We start from the raw sequence: 20213 nt of genomic DNA on the forward strand, positions 1-20213 counted from the left end.
GCTATCGCTAACGTGCCTTGATGAATGAATGCGGTAGTGTGGTAGGCTATTGTAGTAAGCTAATATAATGATATATTGTGTTTTCGCTGTAGAACACTTAAAAAATCTGAAATATTGGCTGGATTCACAAGATGCTTGTCTTTCATTTGCTGCACACAATGCATTTTTCAGAAATGTTTTATGATGAGTATTTAGGTATTCCACGTTGGTCTCTATAATTACTCTGGCTGCTTCGGTGCTATTTTTGATGGTAGCTGTGATGGTAGCTGCAATGTAAAACTGATTTATACCTCAAATATGCAAATTTTTCGAACAAAACATAGATTTATTGTGTAACATGTTATAAGACTGTCATCTGATGAAGTTGTTTCTTGGTTAGTTTGGTTGGTTCTTGGTTAGTTAGGTTGGCTTTGTGCATGCTACCTGTTCTGTGAAAAATGTCTGTCCTTCTTTGTATTTGGTGGTGAGCTAACATAAATATACGTGCTGTTTTCGCTGTAAAACATTTAAAAAATCGGACATGTTGACTGGATTCACAAGATGTGTATCTTTCATTTGCTGTATTGGACTTGTTAATGTGTGAAAGTTAAATATTTCAAAAAAAGAAATTTTGAAATGCGATGGAACGCAGGTCTAAAGCTCACGTAAACGTGCGTGGTCAGCTCATGGCACTCTGCCAGACCCCTGACTCAAAGAGCCCTCATTCCCCCCTCCTTCACAGTAGAAGCATCAAACAAGGTTCTGAAGACTGTTGACTTCTAGTGGAAGCCTTAGGAAGTGCAATATGACCAATATCCCACTGTATATTCGATAGGCGATGAGTTGAAAAACTACAAACCTTAGATTTCCCACTTCCTGGTTGGATTTTTGCCTGCCATATGAGTTCTGTTATACTCACACACACGCACGCACGCACGCACACACACGCACACACACACACACACACACACACACACACACACACACACACACACACACACACACACACACACACACACACACACACACACACACACACACACACACACACACACACACACACACACAGAGAGAAAAGCTCCCACATAACTGTATGGTAGTGTGAGTCAGACAGACATTTTGAGGTCTGTCTGTCGGTAAGGCTGGGTAAGGCTTGTCTGTCATGGAATGTGACGGCAGACTTCATAACTCATCATCCCTCAGTGTTATTGCTCAGTGGTATTATAGCACCGTTATAATGACAGAGTTATTGCCACCAAGAGACCCTGAATAACCCTGCAGTGCCAACTCAACGCCCCCCCCCCTACAACCTCCCCAAACCTGAGAAACCAGAGCCAACACAATGCCAACAAGACTAGTCTCACCTCTAGCCTGATTCCCTGTCTGACCCTCTCCTTCTCACTCTAAAGCTAACACACAACCACCCCACAGGACTAACCTACATGCCCCTCTCCTGGCCAAGTGGACTAGATTGGCGTGGGGTAGGGTGGAGTGAGGTGGGGTAGAATGAGATGGGAGGGGTGTCTCGTTTCCCACTGTCGGCAAAGATCCTCCCCAAGACTCCCCTCTTCCTCCACCTCTCCATTCCCCAATCCATTCCCAGTCGCAGATGTGCCAATGTAGCCTGTGTCTTACGTATTTCCATTCCCTTCTCTCGTCAAAGAAACCAAATGGAATCGGAAAAGAAAAAAAGGACAGACGTGAAGGGATAGAGAGAGAGAGAAGGAGAGAAAGCGAGAGAGCGAGAGAGAGAGCAAGATAGAGACATTTCCTGGCATTTTTTTTTTTAACTGCTCGCTTTTCACGGCCTGTGGTTTTATTGGACTTTCCGCAGGGCGAGGTTAAACGGCCACCGCCGCCCCATTCACACACACACAGAAGCACACACCTCAACGCGGCTGTGCTGTTGCCAGTAAAGGAACACGCATTAGCAGCAGGGAAAGTAACAGAGCAGGCTTTGTGTTACTCAGCAGTCCATTAGGGTAAGAGCGGTGTGTGTTTGTGTTTGTTTGGAGCAGTACAGTGCTACAACTAGGGAGGGAGGAGACCCACACTCCACTCCAAACAGAGGTATGAGCTTTACTGGCCAGGGGAGTACAGGTGTGCATGTTTGCCTGCTCTAGTGTGTGTGCCTTCCTGTGTGTGTGTGTGTGTGTGCCTGCGTGTGTGTGTGTGTGTGTGTGTGTGTGTGTGTGTGTGTGTGTGTGTGTGTGTGTGTGTGTGTGTGTGTGTGTGTGTGTGTGTGTGTGTGTGTGTGTGTGTGTGTGTGTGTGTGTGTGTGTGTGTGAAAATAAGGTTTCGTTTATTAGTGGATTGGGCTGGGGGTTTGGGTATCCCTCCCTGTGTTTCCATAAGGCTTACACCTCCAGGCTGGAGAGTTCTGATAACCTGAGTTTAACCTGCTCAACAGGAGTTTGGATTGGATGGTGTTACAGTTCAGGCCCTCGCCATCCCATAGTATACATACATACCACCATAGTTAACAGTCTAAGTTCTAGTTATACTGCCCAGGCCCAGGCCCAGGCCCAGTCTGTGGGAATGTCACGGTTTAAGTATGTGATAAGGATAGTAAAGTGTGTGTGTGTGTGTGTTTGTGTGTATTGACAGCAATGGCGGTCAGTGCCGTTTAAGATGTGGGAGAACACTTTTTTTCATGAGCATTATTTCTATTACAGCATATTGGATGACTGTCATTCATATTCCATTCACCCAGTTCAATGTAACATCGATAGGTTTAGGTTATTACAAGATACTCAACTTTTCCCTTTACCCATCGTGAGGTTGCTACAACCTAGCCCATGAATGAAAGTTTACAAAGTGGGTGCACACAGGTTGACAGAAACATTTGAGGTGACAGACATTTAAGAAACATTTTTCAATAGTATCATCGGAATGAATACACCCCTGATCACACATTAACACAGTTCACTTTCATTGCAGCCATGTTATAATCCTTCTCGCATCTATGTGCTCTCCTCCTTTCACCGCATCCCTTCGCTTGTGGACATCAATGCACAACACATCAGCTGTATGTGACCAGGCAAAAAAAACTTTACAAGCCAAACCATATTATAACTGCTACATATAGACTACATCTTTGTCACCATATTAGCTAAAGTAATGTCGTTTTCAACAAAAGAGAACTAATGCTTTAGTAAATCTGCTACAATCATGCAATACTGTTACAGTGTACAGTCAGTAAATCAAATCAAATGTTATTTGTCACATACACACGGTTAGCAGATGTTAACTGCCTTTTTCAAGGATTTGATCTTGCAACCATTTCAGTTACTAGTCCAACGCTCTAACCACTAGGCTACGCTGCCTCCCACATACACTACCATTGTAACGTCCTGACCAGAGTTCTTATGTGTTGTGCTTGTTTAGTGTTGGTCAGGACGTGAGCTGGGTGGGAATTCTATGTTGTGTGTCTAGTTTGTCTGTTTCTGTGTCCAGCCTAATATGGTTCTCAATCAGAGGCAGCTGTCAATCGTTGTCCCTGATTGAGAATCATATATAGGAGGCTTGTTTTGTGTTGGGATTTTGTGGGTGATTGTTTCCTGTCTCTGTGTTTGTGTTCTGCACCAGATAGGTCTGTCTCGGTTTTCACATTTATTGTTTTGTTGTTTGTAGTGTTCACATATTCTTTATTAAATTATGTTGAACACTAGCCGCACTGCGTTTTGGTCCTCTCCTTCATCCCAGGAAGAAAACCGTGACAGAATCAGCCACCAAACCCGGACCAAGCAGCGTGGAAACAGGCAGCAGCGACAGCAGCAGCGGTACCAGGAGGAATGGACATGGGAGGAAATCCTAGACGGTAAAGGACCCTGGGCAAAGCCAGAGGAGTGTCGCCGCCCCAAAGCGGAGCTGGAGGCAGCGAAAGCGGAGCGGCGGCATTATGAGGCGCTAGCAAGGCAGAGCGGCTGGAAGCCCGAGAGGCTCACCCAAAAATGTATTGGGGGAGGGAGGCTAAAGGGTAGTGTGGCAAAGGCAGGTAAGAAACCTGCGCCCACTTCTCATGCTTACCGTGGAGAGCGGGAGTACGGGCAGACACAGTGTAATGCGGAAGAGCGCACGGTGTCTCCTGTACGTGTGCATAGCTCGGTGCGGGTTATTCCACCTCCCCGCACTGGGCGGGCTAGATTGAGCATTGAGCCAAGTGCCATGAAGTCGGCTCAACATATCTGGCCTCCATTACGTCTCCTCGGGCCGGTGTACATGGCACCAGCCTTACGAATGGTGTCCCCGGTTTGCCTACACAGCCCAGTGCGGGTTATTCCACCTCCCCGCATTGGTCGGGCTACGGGGAACATTCAACCAGGTAAGGTTGGGCAGGCTCAGTGCTCAAGGGAGCCAGTACGCCTGCACGGTCCGGTATATCCGGCGCCACCTTCCCGCCCCAGCCCAGTACCACCAGTGCCTACACCACGCACCAGGCTTCCAGTGCGTCTCCAGAGCCCTGTTCCTCCTACACGCACTCTCCCTGTGGTGCGTGTCTCCAGCCCAGTACCTCCAGTTCCGGCACCACGCACCAGGCCTATAGTGCGCCTTGAGAGTCCAGTGTGCCATGTTCTTGCTCCCCGCACTAGCCTTGAGGTGCGTGTCTCCAGTCCGGTACCACCAGTTCCGGCACCACGCACCAGGCCTACTGTGTGCCTAAGCAGGTCAGAGTCGGCTGTCTGCCCAACGCCGCCTGCACTGCTCGTCTGCCTAGCGCCGTCTGAGCTGCTTGCCTGCCCAGCGCCGTCTGAGCCATCCGTCTGCCCAGTGCCGTCTGAGCCATCCGTCTGCCCAGCGCCGTCTGAGCCATCTGTCTGCCCAGCGCCATCTGAGCCATCCGTCTGCCCAGCGCACTCTGAGCCATCCGTCTGCCCAGCTCCATCTGAGCCATCCTTCTTCCCAGCGCCATCTGAGCCGTCCGTCTGCCACGAGCCATTAGAGCCGCCCGTCTGTCCCGAGCCATTAGAGCCGTCCGTCAGTCAGGAGCCGCTAGAGCCGTGCGTCAGTCAGGAGCCGCTAGAGCCGTCCATCAGTCAGGAGCCGCCAGAGCCGCCAGCCAGTCAGGAGCCGCCAGAGCCGCCAGCCAGTCAGGAGCTGCCAGAGCCGCCTGCCAGTCATGAGCTGCCCTCCAGTCATGAGCTGCCCTCCAGTCATGAGCTGCCCTCCAGTCATGAGCTGCCTACCAGTCATGAGCTGCCTACCAGTCATGAGCTGCCCTCCAGTCATGAGCTGCCACTCAGTCCGGAGCTGCCACTCAGTCCGCCACTCAGTCTCAGACAAAGACAATGGTGGAGTGGTGTGTGAACACTAGCCGCGCTGCGTTTTGGTCCTCTCCTTTATCCCAGGAAGAAAACCGTGACAACCATTCAAAAGTTTGAGGTCAAATGTCTTTGTATAAGAAAGAAAATGTTAAAAAATTGTCCATTAAAATAACATAAAATTCATCAGAAATACGATGTAGACAATGTTAATGTTGTAAATGACTATTGTAGCTGGAAACGGAAGATTTTTTTATGGAATATCTACATAGGCTTACAGAGGCCCATTATCAGCAACCATCACTCCTGTGTTCCAATGTTGTGTTAGCTAATCCAAGTGTATCACTTTAAAAGGCTAAATGATCATGAGGAAACCCTTTTGCAAATATGTTAGCACAGCTGAAAACTGTTGTCCTAATTAAAGAAGCAACGCAACTCGCCTTCTTTCAACTAGTTGAGCATCAGCATTTGTGGGTCGATTACAGAAACAAAGTACTTTCTTCTGAAACTCGTCAGTCTATTCTTGTTCTGAGAAATGAAGGTTATTCCATGTGAGAAATTCCCAACAAACTGAAGATCTCGTACGATGCTGTGTACTACTCCCTTCACAGAACAGCGCAAACTGGCTCTAACCAGAATAGAAAGAGGAGTGGGAGGCCCCGGTGCACAACTGAGCAAGAGGAGAAGTACATTAGAGTGTCTAGTTTGAGAAATAGACACCTCACAAGTCCTAAACTGGCGTCATTAAATTGTACCCGCAAAACACCAGTCTCACAGCCAACAGTGAAGATGCAACTCCGGGATGCTGGCCTTCTTGGCAGAGTTGAAAAGAAAAAAACATATCTCAGACTGGCCAATTTAAAGAAAAGATTACGATGGGCAAAGAACACAGACACTGGACAGAGAAGGCCAGCATCCCAGAGTCGCCTCTTCACTGTTGACGTTGAGACTGATGTTTTTGTCCATTAAAAATGTATTTTGCTTTGAAAGTTGATAAATTTGTAAACTCACTGTTGAGAAAATGGCCTTTGAATGTTTTGGTACTACTATTGGAACGCCCTTCTTTGTCTACACCCATTCAATATCGTTCACACCCTCTTACGATTTAGCCCCACCCATCTCTTTAAGGGTTGATCCGAATGTACTAACAGCAGCAGTTATGCACCCAAGATAACTTGCTAGCTACTTCCAGACAGCTAAGTGAGAGAGAGAACAGCTCACTAAACATTACTCACCCTAGCAGAGTGTTGGTGACTGCAACTGTGCTGTCAGATTGTCCATTCGTAAATTCAGAGCATTCCGCGTTCAGAGTGCACAGTGGACGCTCTGGACGATGAGTTTACTGACGTTCACTGACACCGGCCATATTCAACGGGTGTTGAGCGTTTGTAAATTCTTCAGTTATTCTGCGCTCTCTGGCACATTCAGACGAGATTGCTCTGAAATCGGAGTAGATGGACAGACTGAATTTACAAACGCACCCGAAATGGTTACTTGCATAATGGAGCTAGCTAGGTAAACAATTAACCATAATCACAACTCATGACGTTACTACCCTGCATGAATCTGCAGGTAACTAACCAAACAGGTTCAATGTTAGCTAGATAACATTAAGCTATCGCTAGCCAAGTAAATGGCTCTTTCTGTCAAAATTATAAACATGAAATATCTGATAATGTAGCTAGTCAGACTATCTTACCCATATACATCATTAATGGTTGGACACGTCTCTTGTCGGATGCCATGTTTGCCCTTAGTTTTGAGCTTTAAACCGGAAACTATCATAGAAACTATCATAGTTGAATTCAGCTGATTTCAAAACTCAGTCCTCCAGAAAATGGAGAGCAACACTTAAGCAGTTTTAATACACAATACATATATACAATACATATATATTTTTTTAAAGCCGCGTTAGATGGGATTACCTAGATGTACTGACCAGCTCAAATAGACAGATGTATGCTATATGGCAGACCAACCCAGACTCATCTCTCGTCATGTCCAGCCCACTCATTATCTCAACCAATCATGGCTAGCGGGAAGGTTGCTGACTTTTTCTTTGGCTAAACCAGCTAGGCTTGTCATTTAACAATTATATTTGTATTTACAGATGGCGTACAAGTTCGTTATTAAGGCACATGAAAGTAATTTTTAAAAAATGTTTTTATTTAACCTTTATTTAAATAGGCAAATCAGTTAAGAACAAAGTCTTATTTACAATTTACTTATTTACGGCCAAAGCCGGGCGACGCTGGGCCGATTGTGCGCCACCCTATTGGACTCCCAATCACGTCCGGAGGTGATACAGCCTGGATTCAAACCAGGGACTGTAGTAACGCCTCTTGCACTGAGATGCAGTGCCTTAGACCGCTGCACCACTCAGGAACCCTAGTTCACATAGTCGAGAATGCATTTCTGCCAAAAAAACGCATGTTGCTAAAAAAAAATATATATATGTTCAAAAGGCTCTCCTGTGAAGTAGTGACCCGTGACAGACGCCTAGTTTCCTGAAACGGGCCACATATTTAGTAAAGTGTTATCTAAAAAGGATAACTATGTATTTTTTATTTTATTTTATTAACCTTTATTTATAGAGGTTTTTCTCATTGAGATAACATCTCTTTTCCAAGAGAGACCTGGTCTAATAGCAGCAGGGGGCACAACGTTTCAGACAAAACAACTTACATACACTAACACAACATTAAACAAAACTATAACCACACATACAGGACAACAGTTACATATTATGTTAAAACACCTGAAAGTCTTGACAAAAAAACAGCTGTCCTAAAGACAATTACACTTTTCTATGATATATACATCGAGCAAGTGTTTATAATTCACTAATGAAACTAGATCATCAAATTTTTAAATGTTCAGGAGAGAATTCCAGGACCACGGAGCTGAGTAAGTAAAACTATTTCTACCATGAACTGTTTAAATTTTTGGTACTGTTAGAAGCAAATGAGAATGGGACCGTAATTGATATTTATTTACCGACTTGATTTTAAAGAACAGAGATAAAATTGCATTTTACCCAACATGGCCTTATAAATCAGTGTATACCAGTGTTTAAGCATACGCAAGGTCAATGACGACCAGCCAACAGCGCTGTAGGGATGACAATGATGTGTTAGATGTTTTTGATTTGTAATGAACCTGAGGGCTGCATGATACACTTAATCAAGTGCTCTCAGGGTAGGGGTTGAGGCCTGCATATATTTAACATTACTCAAATCTAAAACCGCCAGTAATGTACATCATACCAGCTCCTTCCTGGCCTCCAAAGAAAAACAAGCCTCATGCCAGTAATATAAACCTATTCTCAGCTTGAGCTTCCTTATCAAGTTCTCTACATGCACAGTGAAGCTCAGCTTATCATCAACCCACATACCCAAATATTTGTACAGTTTCACTTGCTCTATAGTATGTCCAGCCAATGTAGCAATGACATGATTAGTAACATGCCTGGCATTTGAAAATACCATGCATTTTGTTTTACCCAAATTTAGAAGCAGTTTAAAATCATACAAATTCGGTTGTAGGATGTTAAATGCTATTTGGGCATTTTCAAAAGCTAAAGATAAACTACTACCACTTGAATAAAGAACAGTATCATCTGCATAAAAATGAACATCCGCTGTTTCAATAAGATCCCAAATGTTGTTGATATACAAAATGAACAACAGTGGGCCCAAAATAGAACCTTGCGGAACACCTGAGCACACCTCTATCGACTCAGATTTACAACCATCCACCATTGCACATAGTGTTACATTTGATAGGTCATTTATAAACCAATCTAGAGCATGACCAGTAATTCCAAACATTTTATCCTTTGCACCAGCACAGCATGTTCCACGGTGTCAAATGCCTTCGACAAATCAATAAAGACAGACACACAATGTAATTCTTGTCAAGAGCACAATGGATGCCATTTAAAACCTTTAATGTTGCAGAAACAGTGCTGTGGCCAGACCTAAAACCTGATTGCATTCCATTTAAGATGTTGTTTTCTTGGAAGTAGGCCTTTAGCTGCCTACTAACTAAGGACTCCAGTACCTTTGACAGTACAGACAATGTTGATATGGGTCGATAGTTGTCAAGTAGCGAGGGATCTCCACCTTTCAGGAGAGGCAGTACAAAAGCAGATTTCCATAACTTGGGGATTTCCTTAACATCAAGCGTGAGGTTAAAATTACATGTTAAGGGGGGAGCAATGATGTCTGCAGCTAGGTATAGGAAGCGGGAGTCTAGTTCATCAGGGCCAGGGTATTTTTTTCCCCATCAATTTCTTTCAGGGCTTTATGCACTTCTGAAACAGAGAAGGATGAAAAGGAGAACCTGGTGAAGGAGTGCACAGGGGTGTCAGGTAAATTCATAGGGGGCTCAATTATACCTTTGACCTTTTCAAATAAACTGTCTGCAGCTATAAAATGCTGATTCAAGTCTTTCAGAATGGAGGTTCTCTCAGTTACAATCTGGGTGTCTACCAACAATTGTTTGTTTGGGAATCTTTTTTGCACTCCAAACCTTTCACTACTTGCCAAAATTTGGATTGATTATTTAAATTATCAGAAGTAGATTTCAGGTAGTGGTCTGCTTTCAGTTTTGAAATGTTTTACCATTTTTATTTTTATGAAATTCACTGAGGATGATGGTCCTCCCCTTCCTCGTCTGAGGAGCCTCCACTGATTGACAGTGAACTGTTAATGATGCCAATGCCATCAGTGTGAAGATAACAGCTTTATTAGTTTCCTGAGCTGATGACTTGGTTAGTAACACACACATACACACTGTTCCCATTATAATGCTAATAAAGCAGATATAATATACTTGCCAGTGTAAATGACCTGGCAGCAGACCTGGCAGCAGACAAAGCACCCGGGGCAGAGGAGAAGCTACTGCGTCGGTTGAGACAGGATCGGTCTGACACAAGGTGGTTTCCAACATTTATCTTCACTTTACAGGCATGCGCTATTTTCAAATGAATATGTCAACTATATTAATGAAGGAATGTTCCAACTTCTAGTGAATAATGGACAGCTTTGGTGACCGACTTTGATAGCTTTTTTTTCGCCTTTAAACATGATCAAACTTGAAAAGTCAGTTTTGATATTGTTATTCAGCATCTGAGTAGTTGTATAACATACAGCAAATATTTGCAATATAATAACTGTGAAACAAGAAAGTGGTGACATGGGGCCATACAGTATGTACACAACCCCCGGCCCCCCAAGCATCATAGAAAATGCCATATTCCTCAAAATAAGTCCGTCTAGTCTAACTTTCTATTCTGGGGTCTGTTTTCGCTCAGCGTCTATGAAATAATTGCTACAAATTTGGTGTGTGTGCATGACTGGGTTCATCGGATTGTGCTGTAGCTAACGTTTCACGCCTGCTCCGTGTCATGGCAACAGGGACACAGTGAAGAGACAAGGCACTAGGTAATTATGGTCTGGGGGCCTGATACGTAGCAACATGCAGCTTAACTTTATGAGTTTATGTGGCCTAGAACTCCATTTCTGGAGGTCTCATAATGGGGACACATAGGTTGTGGAGTACTGTGTTGTGTTAAGCCTGAACTGTTGTAACTCAACCTGTTTTTTTATCCCTTGTAATGGCTTTGTAACTAATTGAATAATAGCCAACTGTTAGACTGACACTGAACAACAATGTTCCAGTGTAAATGTAGTATAAAACAAGTAATATTTTTTCTGTCACTCAAATGCCGCCTGAAGTAATTGAAGTATTCATTTTAACCTTTTATTTCGCTATTGTAATGCCCGGGGTGTAGTGGAGGAAAGAGTCACACGCAGGAGACAGAGAGTTCAGAGTAGCGTTCTAATTTAATACCACAAACAGGTGAACACGACGCCGCTCTAAAAATGAATGCTCCACCACATAAACGAGAACACGAAATACCATGAGACAACGTACACGAACCGTGACACACAAGCATGTACAACCTGTACAACAAACAATCCCGTACACTGGGTAATAAAGCCTCACAAATCACCCTAACCACAAACAGGTGTCCCTAATCACCAAAAGGGAGGGGGAGGAAAAGTCAGTAGCAGCTAGTAGGCCGGTGACGACAACCGCCGAGCACCACCCGAACAGGAAGGGGAGCCACCTTCGGTGGGAGTCGTTACAGCTATCATAGAATATTAGATTTCATCACGTTCTGATGTCCATCTGTCTTTCCAAGCATTTTCTGTGCCCTTAAATTGCATCTGTAAATTAAATTATTAACCTAAGAAACAATTTTGTCTTTATCTAGGTTTCCATCCAATTGGCGACAGATATTCATGCAAATATTCTAAATTTCGCATGAAAGAAAATATGCGCATTTTCCAAACAGTGGTGTTTTCACCAAACAGACCTGTTGCAGATAAAAATCAGTGCATGATCGACAGTGCACAAAACATGTGCTTTTCCTCCTTAAGTTTTCATGTACCGAATGAAAATTTAGAGTTCAATCTGTTTCCATCGTATTTTCAACTCTACCTTTTTGTAAAATAAACTGTTGTGTTAAATAACATATGTTCCTACCCTGATCTTGGCACAATAACTTTGGCCAATAGCTCACAGATACAGGAAGTCTAGGCCTACATTATGAGATTATTATGGATAACAGTGAGAATATTTATATATATATATATACTGTATTTTATTTGTCAAACTGCAGTCAAGCATCGATCATCATGTCACCAAAATCAGACCCTCGATATTTATTGGAAAGGAGTATCAAATTCACCGCTATTTTATCTGTAGCTTAATCAACTACATGGTTTCCGAAAATATTATTTTGAAGTTTCCATAGTAATTCGAGTTTCAAAGTTGCTTACATATTATTTTCGTGTTTTCATAGTAGGCCTGTTAAGCTCGTGGGGTAAGAAAACAAAAATAGTTGTGGTCCTCCTCATTATTACCAAACTAAACTCAACAACACAGCTAATTTGAAGGTTACTGTCTAAACTGCCATAACCCTCAAGCTTTAATTACATGTCAATTTCCAGACAGCCCCATTTTTAGACATTACTTTATAATATTCAGTATTGATATCAGTCAATATAATTCAGTGTTTTACTTGGATTAAGGTCTCCAGATAGTTCCACCATATAGTTATAGGCTATTATCTGTGTCTGTGTGTGTCTGTGCTCCATACTACGGGGGATAGAACATTACACCGGGCCACAATGTTCAGCCAAACACCCAAAACCCTCTCTTCATAGCACCAGGGTGCACGCACAGAGCACACACACACACACACACACACACACACACACACACACACACACACACACACACACACACACACACACACACACACACACACACACACACACACACACACACACACACACACACACACACACACACACACACACACACACACACACACACACACACACACACAGAGAGAGCACTGCACAGCACATAGAAAGCCATTAGAAGATCATTTGTTTTACCACAGATAAAATCTCCTTGTGTGTCTGGTCCAAGAGAGCAGCAGCACCAGGCAGAGAGGTCGGCGGTCTGGCACACTTACCCGCCCTGTGGTGCTGTTGGACAGAACGCCCTCCACTAGCAGAGTCGGGGTGGTCCTCTCCATCTCTCTCTCTCTCTCTCTGTGTGTGTGCGTTATAGTGCTCCGCTCCAACTGACGGCCCTGTTATATTCCGTTTATACCCTTTTTTAATGAAACTTTTATGGTGATTTTTGGGTTAATAGACCGACATTGCGATACAGGCTAGATTTGGTTTGGCATTGAGCCTGGAGTTAATATTGAAATGGTGAATTAAGGGTAAAATGAGAGGAGAGATGAGAGAGAGAAGTCCCTAAATGTACAGTATGTTGTAGGTGTAATGTGAGATGGTAACTGATCTACGTGACTCGCCGGTGGCTTCTTGGCTTTCTGTGGTGACTGGCCAGGGAGAACCCAGAACTGGGTTCAAATACTATTTGACATTATTTGAAGTACTTGATGTGCTTGATTTAGCTTGATTTAGCTTGATTTAGCTTGCCTGACACCAGGGTTGGGTAGCTTACGTTCTTAATGTAATCCGTTAGTTATTAGTTACCTGAGCAAAATTGTATTCAGTAACATAGCTTTTGGATTACCCAAACTCAGTAACGTAAGCAAATTAATTTGAGTTACTTTTAGGTTACTTTCCCCTTAAGAGGCATTAGATGAACACAAACATTAGTATTACCAATTAGACAACATCAATTGCAAGATAAATCAATGTTAAAGTTTACACAGCTGGCCATAAATGGATGTTGCATTTTACTTTATGGTTTGGTAATGTAGTGCTCTTCTAACTCATTGCTTTCTACTACAGATAATAATACAATCTCTTTACATTAAAAACAAAAGTCTGGAAGATTTCCATTCATTACAATAAATTGAATACCCCTTTATCTTCAAGAATATGACTTGGAAATAGAGATGAGCCAATTGTTGTACATGAGCATAACCCAACATCTAAGGATTCATTAGCCTAGTCTGTTGTTTATGATTTTGTTGTTATGGAGGATGGATTTGGCAGGTTGATGTTTATTGGGATGAGTCTTGTCCTTGAGGCAAAACTGAGTGATTTCCCCTAGATGCAAAGTCAAAATTGGCCGTATTGTGAAAACACACGTTTTGGTCTTAATTTAAAGTTAGGGTAAGGCATTAGGGTTAGCAGTATGGTTAAGGTTACAGGTAGGTTTAAAATTAGATTGAATGACTTTGTGGCTGTGCTGCTAATGACCACTGCAATGCTGCAGTGGTCATTAGATTTGTGACTTAAAATGCTAACGTGCACTGATTGGGCTCATTGCTTTGAGTTGAAAAATAAATGCTGCTCTCATTTTACGTTTACATTTTTTATTTTTTTATTTTATTTAACCAGGTAGGCCAGTTGAGAACAAGTTCTCATTTACAACTGCCACCTGGCAAAGATAAAGCAAAGCAGTGCGACAAAAACAACTACACAGAGTTAAAATATGTTTTTGTTGAAAAATCTATCTACAGTGTGTGCAAATGTAGAAGAGTAGGGAGGTAAGGCAATAAATAGGCCATAGAGGCAAAATAATTACAATTTAGCATTAAAACTGGAGTGATAGATGTACAGATGATGATGTGCAAGTAAAGATACTGGGGTGCAAAAGAGCAAGAGCGTTAGCAATAATATGTGGATGAGGTAGTTGGGTGTGCTATTTACAGATTGGCTGTGTACAGGTACAGTGATCAGGTAGCTGCTCTGACAGCCGATGTTTAAAGTTAGTGAGGGAGATATAAGACTCCAGCTTCAGTGATTTCTGCAATTCGTTCCAGTCATTGGCAGCAGAGAACTGGAAGGAAAGGCGGTCAAAGGAAGTGTTGGCTTTGGGGATGACCAGTGAAATATACCTGCTGGAGCGCATGGGTGGGTGTTACTATGGTGAGTTTTACTATGGTGTCTAGTGAGCTGAGTTAAGGCGGGGCTTTACCAGCAAAGACTTATAGATACATTTACATTTTAGTCATTTAGCAGACGCTCTTATCCAGAGCGACTTACAGTAGAGTGCATACATTTTTATTACATTTACATACTGAGACAAGGATATCCATACCGGCCAAACCCTCCCTAACCCGGACGACGCTATGCCAATTGTGCGTCGCCCCACGGACCTCCCGGTTGCGGCCGGCTGCGACAGAGCCTGGGCGTGAACCTATAGACTCTGGTGGCGCAGCTAGCACTGCGATGCAGTGCCCTAGACCACTGCGCCACCCGGGAGGTATTGAGCTGGAGCCAGTGGGTTTGGCAATGATTATGTAGTGAGGGCCACTCATGGAATTGCATGCTTTGAAGACTACCGAAAAGTGCTATTTGCATGATGAAAAATGTTTGCCATATGCTGGATTTGCTGAAGGCCTATTGTTTATGTTTTTGTGGGTGACACTTTGATATCTCGATAATTTGCAGCTGTGTAAGTCTAAAGTTTGCGAGTTTGAGCCTGTGTCCATTAGGACTATGGGCATTTTCTTTTTCAACAGCACGAATGAGATTGAGCAATAAAAGTCCTACTCTTGGTCTTCTTCAATTAAACTAACGTTTGACTGTCTGGAGCACAATACCTAGAAGGAGTTTAGAAGGGAGGAACTCGCTCAAAATTTTATTCCGTAGCCTGTGATCTGGACTATGTAGCTGTCGCAAGGGCGCATTGTCACGGACTGTCCACTGGTCGCAAAAGCAAAAATTGATCGGCAGCTTAAACTTCTTAAATTCAAACATTATTAGGTTAAAATACACATATAGAACACATATAGAACAGACATCCACAACAATTACAATCCGTAAGGCGCAAATAGCTACAGTAAATGAGAGCAGCAGTGTGATTCACGTCAATGCACTATGTAGATATCAATAATAAGTGCTATCTGTATCGCCCGTAGGCTACACCACTGCTGTCGTCCTTCAATCTGAGCTTTTATTCAAGATGGATATTCTTTGGATGCCAACAGCAGTCGCACTATTAGAAGACATAGCTTGGACTGTAGCCAACAAAAGCTTATTCCTGCTCTTTCACGCAATCCATCAAACGCATTTGTACCGTCATCATAGTGGTCTCTGACTTGTGGTCAGACTTTCATCAGGCGAAACAAACTTAAACTTGCAAGTTTCTTCAATGCTGATTTAAATATCCCTGAGAAAAAAGAAAGGAGTCAAATAATTTTTGGGCAAACATCCTTTCTGAGTTAAAAATAATGCTACAGGCAATCATCTATTTTTTCTAAAGTACACTACATGACCAAAAGTATGTGGACACCGGCACGTCAAGCATCTCATTCCAAAATCATGGGCATTAATATAGAGTTAGTCGCCCCTTTGCTGATATAACAGCCTCCACTCTTCTGGGAAGGCTTTCCACTAGATGTTGGACATTGCTGTGGGGACTTGCTTCCATTCAGCCACAAGAGCATTAATGAGGTCGGGAACTGATGTTGGCCGATTAGGCCTGGCTCGGAGTCTGCGTTCCAATTCATCCCGAAGGTGTTCGATGGGGTTGAGGTCATGGCTCTGTACAGGTCAGTCAAGTTCTTCCACACCAATATCAACAAACCATTTCTGTATGGACCTCGGTTTGTGCACGTGGGCATTGTCATGCTGAAACAGGAAAGGGCCTTTCCCAAACTGTTGCCACAAAGTTGGAAGCACAGAATCGTCTAGAATGTCATTGTATGCTGTAGCGTTAAGATTTCCATTCACTGGAACTAAGGGGCCTAGCCCAAACCATGAAAAACAGCACCAGACCATTATTCCTCCCCCACAAACTTTCCAGTTGGCACGATGAACTGGGGCAGGTAGCGTTCTCCTGGCATCCACCGAACCCAGATCCGTCCGTCGGACTGCCAGATGGTGAAGCGTGATTCATCACTCCAGAGAAAGCGTTTCCACTGCTCCGGGGTCCATTGGCGGCGAGCTTTACACCACTCCAGCCGACACTTGAAATTGCACATGGTGATCTTAGGCTTGTGTGCATATTTCATGAAGCGCCCGACGAACAGTTCTTGTGCTGACGTTGCTTCCAGAGGCAGTTTGGATTTCGGTAGTGAGTGTTGCAACCGAGGACAGACGATTTTTATGCGCTACCCGCTTCAGCACTCGGCAATCCCGTTCTTTGAGATTGTATGGCCTACCACTTCGTGGCTGAGCCATTGTTGCTCATAGACGTTTCCACTTCACAATAACAGCACTTACAGTTGACCGGGAGAGCTCTCGCAGGGCAGAAATTTGAAAAACTGACTTTTTGCTAAGGTGGTATCCTTTGACAGTGCCACGTTGAAAGTCACTGAGCTCTTCAGTAAGGGCATTCTACTGCCAATGTGGGTCTATGGAGATTGCATGGCTGTGTGCTCGATTTTATACACCTGTTGTGGCTGAAATAGCCAAATCCACTCGTTAAAAGGGGTGTCCACAGACTTTTGCATATATAGTGTATTTGTAATCCGATTACAATATTTTTTGCTCGTAACCTAACCGATGACAGTTACTGTTTTTATTGTAATCCGTTACTCCCCAACCCTGCCTGGCGCAATGGGTCAATAGAATAGTCTCAAACCCAGCCGACTTGGCACTGCAGGCAGTCCAAGAAAATAGAAAATGAAAGATTTCAAATAATATTTGGGCCTAGTGGACCCTGGGCCAATGCATCGACGGGGAGGCGTAAGGTCGCTGGGTGGTGGAGGGTTTTGTAAACGTTCATGTTTCCATGGTCAGGCCATTACCTCACTAATATCCACTATCATCTTTCTGTTTGTCTCTGTCTTTCTCTTTCTCTCCTCTCTCTCTCGCTCTTTTTCCCAGGGGCGAACTTCGTGACTCGCAAGATCAGCCGTTCTGTGGCGAAGGTTCACCTGGGCCAGCTGGAGAGCATCAGTCTGGGTAACCTGGACTCCAAGAGAGACTGGGACCATGCCAAGGACTACGTAGAGGTAAGACTGGACATATACACACACTGCACTCTGACACACACCCTCACAATCATACACACACAGCGTTGTGGGGTTAATGTTTTCCCAGATCATTTGAGGCTGAAATATGTGATCTGCATGAAGCCCCTTAATAGCCTGCCAAAGAGAAAACAGAGAGAGAGAGAAAAAACGAGGTTATGAGAGGAGGGAGAGGGCCGCTTGCTGTGAGGCCACAGATGGCACTCCAATTTCCCACCACTCACCCACGTCCCAAAACTCCCTGAAACAGAGCAGCACTGCCTCCCAAACGGCAACCGATTCCCTATTTATGGTGCACTACTTTTGACCAGGGACCGTAGGGCTGTGGTCAAATGTAGTGCCCAATGTAGTGAATAGTCTGCCATTTGGGAGGCAATCCAGAAGAAAGAGAGATAATAAGAGAATGCCTTGTGGTGCTGTGCGATGCTGTGGATGATGACAGAAATACAGTGTTTGTGTTAACGTAATGGTGCCAGCAGCAAGCAGAGAGATGAAACGAACAGTGAGGGGTCGCCATGTCCAGGAGCAGAACTCGCTGTGTGTGTGTGGTGTGTGTGTGTGATTGTGTGTGTGTGTGTTGTGAGTGTTAGCGATATGTTAGTGTAGCACTTGTGTGTGTGTGTGTGTGTGTGAGATCGGTAAGTGTTTGTGTCTCTCTCTCTCGCTCTCTTTCTCTATGAAGATGAAAGTCTCTGTGTGTTGCCATGTCTGACAGCAAGACTCCTCATGGTGGACCCTGTTATTAATAGGGGGGTGGTGGCGGGAGGGTTGACACTTCGACGGGGGCTAGAAGGGGTAGTTTAACTAGAACTTCAGTGTGGATCACTGCGTCAGAGCAGGATGTTGGTGTGGTTGATCATGCTGTTAAGGTGGGGCTGAACCTGTTACGCAGGCCCGGGTGCTATGCTGTTGATGCATTCAAAGATTAGTCATATCCAATTCAACCCGCAGAGCAGATAAGAGAGAACAATGTTTTTTGGTTCCTATCTGACTTCTTTGTTCACTGATGTGATTTTGTTTCTGTGGTAGTGAAATGGCGACGTGGTCTTTAAAGGTAGTGCTTATTCTCTGCTACTTCAGCGTTTTTTCTGTATTTAGCCATGATTTTGCACTTTAGTGTAGTAGAGTCATAGAAATAAGAATGAATAGAACAGGCGTCCCCATTGAAGTCGATGATGGCATAATGGGTGGACTGGCGGCCATTGCGAGTGTACCCATTGGAGCAAAGCAGGAAGTACAATTGGGAAGTAAAAGCAGGAAGTGTACCCATCAATCTGTGCTGTGATTTGTTGAATCAACTCAAATTACATTACAAAAAATATATTTCGTTTCGAGACTGGTGTTTTGCAGGTAGTATTTAATGACGCTGCCAGTTGAGGACTTGTGAGGCAAATAGGCAAACAGGAAAAAACTCATCCAGAGGCGGCGCCCCTAGTGGCCGGGGACTTTAATGCAGGGAAACTTAAATCCGTTCTACCTCATTTCTATCAGCATGTTAAATGTGCAACCAGAGGGAAAAAAACTCTAGACCACCTTTACTCCACACACAGAGACGTGTACAAAGCTCTCCCTCGCCCTCCATTTGGAAAATCTGATCATAATTCTATCCTCCTGATTCCTGCTTACAAGCAAAAATGAAAGCAGGAAGCACCAGTGACTCGGTCAATAAAAAAGTGGTCAGATGAAGCAGATGCTAAGCTACAGGACTGTTTTGCTAGCACAGACTGGAATATGTTCCGGGATTCCTCCAATGGCATTGAGGAGTACACCACATCTGTCATTGGCTTCATCAATAAGTGCATCAATGACGTCGTCCCCTTCGTGACTGTACGTACGTACATACCCCGACCAGAAGCCATGGATTACAGGCAACATCTGCACTGTGCTAAAGGGTAGAGCTGCCGCTTTCAAAGAGCGGGACTCTATCCCGGAAGCTTATAAGAAATCCCGCTATGCCGTCTGATGAACCATCAAACAGGCAAAGCGTCAATACAGGACTAAGATCGAATCATACTATACCGGCTCCGACGCTCGTCGGATGTGGCAGGGCTTGCAAACTATTACAGACTACAAAGGGAGGCACAGCCAAGAGTCGCCCAGTGACACAAGCCTACCAGATGAGCTATATTTCTTCTATGCTCGCTTCGAGGCAAGTAACCCTGAAACATGCATGAGCGCACCAGCTGTTCTGGACAACTGTGTGATCACGCTCTCCACCGCTGATAGTACTTTGAAAGGCTGGTCATGGGTCACATCAACTCCATTATCCCAGAAACCCTAGACTCACTCCAATTTGCATACTGCCCCAAAAAGATCCACAGATGATGCAATCTATATTCCACCCCACACTGCCCTTTCACACCAGGACAAAAGGTACACCTACGTGAGAATGCTTTTCATTGATTACAGCTCAATGTTCAACACCATAGTGCCCTCAAAGCTCATCACTCTGCAACTTTATCCTAGAGTTCCTGACGGGCCGTCCC

The 20213-nt window shown here is 44.0% G+C and overlaps 1 pseudogene; it reads left to right on the forward strand.

Annotated features, from left to right (window-relative positions):
- The window catches only part of LOC129856073 (GDP-mannose 4,6 dehydratase-like), a 182159-nt pseudogene that overhangs the window by 16133 nt on the left and 145813 nt on the right, over positions 1–20213 (forward strand).

The sequence above is a fragment of the Salvelinus fontinalis genome, chromosome 5 (assembly GCF_029448725.1).
Source record: "Salvelinus fontinalis isolate EN_2023a chromosome 5, ASM2944872v1, whole genome shotgun sequence".
Lineage (NCBI taxonomy): Eukaryota > Metazoa > Chordata > Actinopteri > Salmoniformes > Salmonidae > Salvelinus > Salvelinus fontinalis.